The sequence below is a fragment of the Neomonachus schauinslandi genome, chromosome 10 (assembly GCF_002201575.2).
Source record: "Neomonachus schauinslandi chromosome 10, ASM220157v2, whole genome shotgun sequence".
Lineage (NCBI taxonomy): Eukaryota > Metazoa > Chordata > Mammalia > Carnivora > Phocidae > Neomonachus > Neomonachus schauinslandi.
The window spans coordinates 126,917,204-126,926,228 of NC_058412.1; positions in this window are offsets into that span (position 1 = coordinate 126,917,204).

Genomic DNA, 9,025 nt, shown 5'->3' on the forward strand with positions numbered 1-9,025 from the left:
ATCAGGGATGGAATGGGTGCTTTGAACTTGGGATAAGACTTCCACATTCCCTCGTTGCACATAGAGAAAGTGCCAGCTCTCAACTCCAAGGATGTGCCTGGCATGCTTTAAATAACTAAAAGATTACTCTGATGTTTGTTATTTTGGTTCCAACTGAGTCCTTAAAATGTGGACCAACTGAGTCCTTAAAATGTATGAGTAGACAAACTATCTCTACGTCTAATTCAGATATATCAAGTAAGGAAAAATGAGGCGTCTTGAGTGTTTCATTTGCAGTGGTGAAAGCTCTAACGTTCATTTTGGCCAAAAACACTTCTTAAAATTTCCTTATTGGAGAAGGACGATTTCCTCATACTTAGACATATATGGTATTTCCTGAGCACCTACTATGAGTCAGCACTGTGCTAGGCACCGGGGATTCACACATTAATCCAGTGTATAATTACAAACTGATTACGTGTTCGTGGTAAGAGATTAATAAATAGTAGCTGTTTAATAAATAGTAAATATTCTTTATAAGAGAACCGGAAGCCAGAAGTCCATGGGCTTATAGTATCATCTAGACCTTTTCTCCTTTTTTTCCACCTGGTACTTTGCTCTCCTGTGACTTGAGTGTCCCCTCCTACTGGCTCTTCTCCCCAAACAGCATTTGGACATGATTGGGTTTCCTCCACCATCCACTACTGGCCCATAGTTCTTCTTGTTCATACCTAGACATCCAGAACTGGTTGTCCTCGCCCACTGCTTCGGTTTCTCTTACTTCCCAACTTTACCCCTGAACTGCTCCCACGTATGCTTTGCACCCTGCCCCTCACCAAAGACAAGGCCTGTTACTAACTCCAGCAGACATGTTAGTCCTCCATTTCCATCTTCAGCCTGTTTAGTGCTCTTGACCCGCCCCTCCTTTTAGAAACAGTTGCTTCTGCTGGCTTTTCTGCTGGGACACCATCTGGTTTCTCTTCCTATTTCTTTGCCACGTTCCTTTTCCTTGGCAGTTGCCATCTCCTGGTTCCCTTCCCTTAGCTGTTGGAGTTCTTCAGACTCTGCCTTAGACTCCATCTCACCCCACACCCTGTCGCCGGGTAGACTCCCTCCCCCACTCACCACTCTTCCCTTGGCTTTCCTTACTGTCTGCGTGCTCATGGGCACAGACCCATAGTTCTAGAGCAGACAGCTCTCTGGAGCTCCAGGCCCACAGAGCCAGCTTCCTCATAGAGCTATCCATTGCATGACTGAAGGGCATCTTCAGTTCTGCATGGCCCAAACTAACTCATCATCTGCCCTCTTACTACCACACCCCGTGCTAGGTCCTTCTCCCACCACTTTAGGGGAGGTGAGGCCAGCATCCCTCTAGTGGCTCAAGAGTTAGCCCGAGTATCATCTTTAACTCCTTTGTCCTCCCTAACACCACATATTACAAAATTGTGCTGATTTTAGCTCCCATATCATGCACTTGTATTTTCTCACTAGCCACGCGATTTGGTGGGCAGAGGTGCCTTTCTGAATTGGAGGGAAAACTCCACGAGCGGCAGTGGTGGGGGAATCAGGGATGGAATGGGTGCTTTGAACTTGGGATAAGACTTCCACATTCCCAGCATCTCAAACCCACCATAATCTCACCTGAATTATCACCGCAACTTTCCTTCTGGCCTCCAGTGTTCTCTAGCCAACATTCAGTGTATCTTCCACCAAATAGCCAGAAGGATCATATCCTTTAAAACTCTTCAAAGGCTCCAGATACCCTCGGATAAAGTCCCAACACCTGGACATGGCCCTCCAGGCCCCCTGTGCTCTGCCCCTACCTGCCTCTCCAGCTTCAGCTCCTGACACTGGCACTCATTGTGCTCTGATCATACGAGCCTTTTTGCACCTCAGGTGTGTCGTGTCTCCCACCATCCTTCTGGAATATTCGGTGCTGCTGTATCCCCGCCCCCCGCCACTTCCCCCACTGTTTTTGCCTCCCAGTTGCAGTTGGGATGTCTAGATCAGAATTTCATGTCTGATGTTCCTGGTGCTAATCAGGGTATTTATTAAACTCTTGTATAAATACCCCTACTATGCCGTTAAGTTCCCTGAGGTCAGGATTCTTGTCTTATTTACCTCTGTGACCCCATTGCTCAAATATTTGGGTAAAATACAGGACTCCCAGATACATGTTAATTTCAAGCAAACAAAAAATAACTTTTTAGTTTAAATATGTATTAGATATTTCACAGAAGTATAATTTGCTCAAGTCAGGAAATGAATGCCAGGAATATTCATGCTGAAAAGTTATTTGTTTGGAATTCACATTTAACTGGGGTGTTGCGTAAATTTTTTTTAAAGATTTTATTTATTTGAGAGAGAGAGGGGGAGAGACTGAGGGAGGACACAGAAGGAGCATGAGAAGGAGACTCCCTGCTGAGCAGAGAGCTGGACGTGGGGCTCGATCCCAGGACCCTGGGATCATGACCTGAGCCGAAGGCAGATGCTTAACCAACTAGCCATCCAGGCGCCCCGGGTGTTGTGTATTTTTATTGGTTGAGTCTGTAAACCCTACTCAGTGTGTATTAGCACAATAAATGTTCTGAACATCTGCTATGTGCTAGGCAACTCACACCTCCTCATTAAATTATTTGTGCGGTTACTTGTTCTCCCATACTAAGAAGTTAAGCTCTTGAGGGCAAGGACTGTGCCCATCTTGTGTGCTTCTGGCCCCAAGTACCTTCAATAAATATTCCTAGCATTGAAATGGAACTTTTATAAAAGGGGGCTCTTCTACAATGGTACTTCCTTTCTGTTGCCCGGAAGTAGGGGCTTGTGTGGTGGTAGGGGAGAGCCTGAAGGGGGCAGTGTCTCCTAGAGCCTGGGACTGGCCCCGCTGTGCGCAGGAAGGCCTTGCCGGGCAGAGGGGGCGAGTCTCTGGCTGGCAGGTGAGATAAGATGGCCGCTGCCTGCTGGAAGCCTTATCTGCCCAGGCCCTCGATCTGGTCCCTGGATGCTTTCTTGCCTGTATTCATCTCCTTATCACCTGACCTTCCTTCCTGTCTGCTGAGCCTCCCATCTGGGGCTCAGCGGGGCGCTATGAATACAGGAGTAACGATGATGATAATCCTTCTGATCCCTGGTTCCTGACACAGTGCCTACCCTCAAATAATTTTGATTTAATCCTCTAATTCCTGAAAGGTGATCAAAGCCAGGCACTCAGGTTACTCTGGAAAAGTCAATCTCATTGAATCCTCCTAACCAGCCCTTCAGGAGAGACACTAATAGCATTCTCATTACACAGATGAGGAAGTGGAGGCCACAGAGGATGAGTAATTTGCTCAAGCAGGGACCCAACGACGTAGTGTTGCAGCGTGGAGGAGTGATCAGATGCATGGTCTCAGGCACACTGCACAGCCCCCTATTCCCAGCACCCACACTGCTAGCTCTGATCTCTGCTTTGGTTTCCTTATCATCGGTGAAATGGGGTTAGTAAGTGTCTTCCTCATAGAGTTATGGGAACCTAGTTTAATCACGTAAAGCTACACACAGGGCCTGGGACAAAGTAAGTGCTTAATGCTTAATAAATGAGCTACCAACGTTACGACTTTTTTCATCCATTCTTGAGACCACCCAATGCCTGGCACTTCCTAAGCAGCTAGCAGCTGCAAATGTTTGATGACTAAATGCTATTAAGTGGGGTGTTTCCCAAACTTGGCCTGAAGACATGAATTACCTGGGAGTCACTTGCTATAAAATAGACTCTCAGGCCCTTCCCTTGGAGATTCTGATTGGTAGGCGTGGGTGGGGCCTGGGAGTCTGTATCTTTTAGAAAGAACCTCAGGTAAAATGCATCCTTAGGCTAATTTAGGAAATCCCTATATAATGTAAGGCAGGCTAGTGTTACAACAAACCTCTTGTAGCTTGGGTGGGGCAGCGACTCAGGTGATGTTTAGAATCAGGTGGACAAGCTTAGTCCTTAGAGGTCATAAGACTTTAGTGATACCTTTTCTGATTCTAAAAATCATCTAAAGTGTTAGGTCTCAAATGATCTCCCACAAATTATCTACAAAGGAGAAATTAGTGACTTTGTAGTGGAGAAACCTAGCAGACACCTTCACCAAGTGATTAAAGGTAGTATCATTGATAATGGGACAAACCATGGGTCACTTGATGGGATGCACTGAGGACACAGCACCACTTGTGAGGTTCCCAGCAGAAAAACTTTTAACTTAATCCTAAGGGTTCATCAGGCAAGTCATCCAAATTGAGGGGCATTCTGCAGAACAGCCAGAACTTTTCCTAACTGTCAAGGTCCGATTAAAGGAGCCTACAGAGGTGTGATGGCTGGTAGCCATGCTGCATGATTCCTATTGGAGCCTTGATAGGTGGGGGTTACCAGAAAGGATGTTATTGGGCCAATTGCTGACACTGGAATGTGGACTGTGGAATAAGGAACAGTATTTTATCAATGTTAGATTTCCCAATTTTGACAGTTGTATGGACAGTTACATAAGGGGGATATTCTTGTTCTTAAAAGGTATGCATAGAGGAGTTTAAAAGTAAAGGACATGATGTTTCTTATTCTTAAATGGTTCAGAAAAAAGTGATGCCTGTGTATAAATATGTAGAAAGGACAGGAAATAGGCACGGTATTGAAAATTATAAAGCAAATATGCACAGTGTCAAAAATCATAATGCTTATTGTTAACAGAAGACATGTAGGGCAGAAAAATATAAAGAAGAAAGTCGAAACCATTCACCCCACCCCAGAGACACCCGGACCACCCATCCCGTCAATAGTGGAATACTTACATGTCCTTGAGTCACCATATTTCTGGCTAAAACTTAAAATGGGCTTATGTTCTACTTGTTGTCTGTAACATGCATTTTTCACTCCAAGATGTATCCACCCACATCTTCCCATGTCAGTGTCGTGTTATTTTAATGGCTGCGTGATGCTCCTGGTGAGGGTGGACCATACTTCCTTACCAGTGGGTATTTAGATTGTTCTAGACCGTGCCAGAGTGAGCATCCTTGCAAATACATTTTGCCTCCTTGTCTGAGTGTTTTATAATGCAGAGCTGCTGGATCAAATAGAGCAAGGTTGAGAGCGGCAGAAATAGGGAGACAGAGACAGGCAGAGTCGGGGGAGAAAGAAGCATGCCTGAGGAGACAGACGGAGCCTGTGTGAGGCGTAGAGGCCCCAGTGGCCTGGCCACAGGAATCCCGGCAGAGAAGTGACTGAGTCACTTTTTGGAACACACCCTACAGATACAGCTGTAGGTAAGGTCAGAGTCCTCGATGCAGGGATTTTCGTGGGACCATTGTTCTTGAGAAGCAACCTAATTGCACATTGACGGGGCTGGTTATAGATTGTGCTGTGCCCCTCGGAGCCAGGCTCCAAGTAGGGCTGCTAGATTTAGCAAATGAAAATACAGGAAGCCCAGTTAATTCTGAATTTCAGATAAAGAATAAGTCTGTCCTGTACAGTCTTACAATAAAAGTATATTTGTTGTTTATCTGAAATTCTAATTTAATTGGGCATCTGTATTTTTATCTGGAAACCCTGTCTCCAAGATCAGTGAGAGCAGCAAGGTGAAGTCGGGATAGAGGGATGAGTGTGTGTGTGTAGACACGTGTGCACGGAGGGCTTCTGAGGTAGCTCTGGAGGTTTTAGCTCCTGACCTGGGTAGCGGTTGTAGTTGAGGGGAAGGGACTTGTCTGGTCCCACAACCATGGGTGGTAGAACTAGGTGGGGCCCCAGCTTTGTGCTCTGCGGTAATTTGTGTATATGTCTTAAAAGTGTTAATATAATAAATACAAATATTAAAAACATCACGATTTCCTAAACTCCACTTAAACGTTTTTGGTTTTAAAAAGTACTGGCAGGGTCCTGGGGCTCTGCCTTCCTGAACTGTTCTCACATCCTGGAACATTCATCTGTCCCTGGGCTTCTTAATCATGGTGGCTGCTGGTCACTGCTGCCTGAATGTCCTCTCACTTCCCTTCCCCTCTCACCTGCCCATCCTGTGACCTCAGCCTGGAGTCGGTTTGGATATCAGTCCTCTGACTCACCCTGCATCCCTTGGGGCTGGTGAGTTGCCTGTTCCTGTCTTCCTCCCTCACCTGTGAGCTCCACAGGGCACAGAGACCTTGTTTGTGTCCTGCTGGGTTATCACAATAGCCTAGCCTCCTCGGCCAGCTACCTTCTGTGGCTCACTCACTGTGATTTGGGGGTATCTGACCTCTGAGCTTCAGTTTCCTTATATATAAAATGGGGCTAATGATCTTGCCTACCACTCAGGGCTTGCTGTGGAAACCAAATGGGCCAGTGTGACAAGTGGGGAAGTGAGATGACATTAGTGTCTCTGAGGTGATGCTTGAGCTGAGGCCAGCTCTGGGAAGAGCTGGGGAGGGCGTTCTGGGCAGATGAGCAGTAAGGGCAAAAGTCCTGCTATGGGAAAGAACCTGTGTGAAGAGGAGCAGAAAGAAGGCCAGCAAGGCTGGATGAGCAAGGGGGAGAGTGGAGGTGACAGAGCAGCTTGGGGGCCATGAGCAGGGTTTGGATTTTATTTTGAGTCTGCAGCTAAGAGCTGACTCTGACTTGAGAAAATCGTTTGCATTCACTTCCCCTGCTTGGCAATATCTCCCACATGCAAGGTTCAGAGAGGCCGAGGGGTCTACAGGTGTGAAAGGGGGGTGTGGGGAGGGCATAGAGGAGGCTCCTGGGGCTTTTCCTAGAGACAGGCTCAGACTTCTGCCAGGAAGGTGGAGAGAACAGGGTGGTAGCAGTCCAGTCCAAGGGGCGAGGCTGCCAAGGCCAAATTAGTGTGCAAGAGAGTTTGAGAGAGAGTTTGAAAGTGTGTGTGTGTGTGTGTGTGTGTGAGCCCCTGGTGGTGAATGCACAGGGAGTTTAGCGGGGGAGGGTACACTCTGCACCTAGGAGAGATCCCAGGGGCGCCCTGTCACAGGCCTGAAGCACCAGCACGGCAGGTGCGGAGAGAGGCCTGGCTCCAGGGCATCACTCAGCCCACACACACACCTGTCACCCTTGAGGCCTCAGACAACTGCTTTTTAACTGGGGTGATCACCTCTTCCTGGTTACCCAGGACTGTTCCAGAACTCCCCCTTCTTATTGCCCCTATTGAATAGGTGAAGAGACTGTCTCAGAGGCAGTCTGGTGGCTGGGTGGTTTTTTGTTTTCATGAAAAAGTAGTTTATTTGAAATTGTGACCCGTGTATCCGAAATAAAACATTCATACCCTCCAGAAAAGGTTAGGAGGCAAAGAAGCCTCCTATCCACCCCTGTCCATTTCCCTCCTCAGATGCAACCAAATTCTTGGGTCACCTTTCATAGATAGTCTGGGCCTACACAGTGGATATTATCTTATTTACTTCTGCACAAAAGGCAGCCTATTAGATATACTGTATCCCTGAATTTTTTTCAAAGTCTTGTGGTTCATTCTTCCATTCAGCTAATATTTCTTAGGCACGTACTATAAATAGCAGGTGCTGGTGAGATGTGTAGGTCACAGTAGTGAATGAGCCAGTTCCTGCCCAGGTGGAGCCATGTAGAGTGGAGAGTTAATATTTAGGTTTTGGAAGCCTCAATAGTGAGGACATTCTCTCTGTAACAAGAGAAAACACATTTCCACAAATTTTTTTATTGACAAAATGTAATATTTAGGGACGCTTTGTGGCTCAGTCAGTAGAGCATGCAACTCTTGATCTCTCAGGGTCCTGAGTTCAAGCCCCATGTTGGAGGTAGAGATTACCTAAATAAACTTTTATTTATTTATTTATTTATCTATTTATTTGAGAGAGAATGAGAGACAGAGAGCATGAGAGGGAGGAGGGTCAGAGGGAGAAGCAGACTCCCCGCTGAGCAGGGAGCCCGATGCGGGACTCGATCCTGGGACTCCAGGATCATGACCTGAGCCGAAGGCAGTCGCTTAACCCACTGAGCCACCCAGGCGCCCCTAAATAAACTTTTATGTAATATCTAGGGGCACCTGGGTGGCTCAGTGGGTTAAGCATCTGCCTTCGGCTCAGGTCATGATCTTAGGGTCCTGGAATCAAGTCCTGGGTCAGGCTCCCTGCTTAGCGGGGCATCTCCTCCCTCTCTCTCTGCCCCCCAGCCCCCTTGTGCGCCCTTTCTCTCGCCATACCAAGACAAACCTCAGCTTGGATTTGGCCCGTGTGCTGTATTTGCCAACCTCTGGTCTAAAGGGCAATCAGCAAAATAAGTAAAACATAACACTATGTCAGGTAGTGGTGAGTGCAGGGGAGAAAAGTCAAACAGGGAGGGGGGGATAGGAGTCTGAGACTGGAGGAAAGAGGGGTGAGGGATGAAATGGTGCCAGAGAAGGCTTCCTTGAAGAGATGAGGGGGTGAGTCTGGAGGCCATCTTGGAGAACATTTCAGGGAAAAGGGAGCGTCACATGCAAAGTCACTGAAGCTGGACCATGCCCGGTGTGTTGCGGGTGATGCCTCGTGGGCTCAGAGGGGCCACAAAAGCCAGACTCTGCAGAGTCTCCTGGTGTAGTGAAAAGAGTGGCTTTTTCTATTAGAGAAATGGGAGCCGAGGACGGTTTATGTACACAGGTAGGCTTTGACATTTTGACAGTTGTAAAATATTCCATTGATTGGACTGTTAGGTACTTAACAAGTCTTCTATGATGAGCAACTTTTGCTACCCTATTAAAATTAATGAGGCTAATACACATGATAAAAAAAAATTCAGACATGGGATGGAGCATGTAGTAAAGTCTCTCCCTCCCACCCCTGCCTGGCAGCCACCCAGATCCCCTCCTCAGAGACAACCACTATTACCAGTTTCCAGTGTCTCCCTCCAGAGGTGGTTTCTGTGTCTCTAAGAAATACCTATATATTTCTCCCTCTTTTTTTTTTTTTTTTTAAAGATTTTATTTATTTATTTGAGAGAGAGAGAATGAGAGAGAGCAAGCACATGAGAGGGGGGAGGGTCAGAGGGAGAAGCAGACTCCCTGCCGAGCAGGGAGCCCGATGCGGGACTCGATCCAGGGACTCCCGGATCATG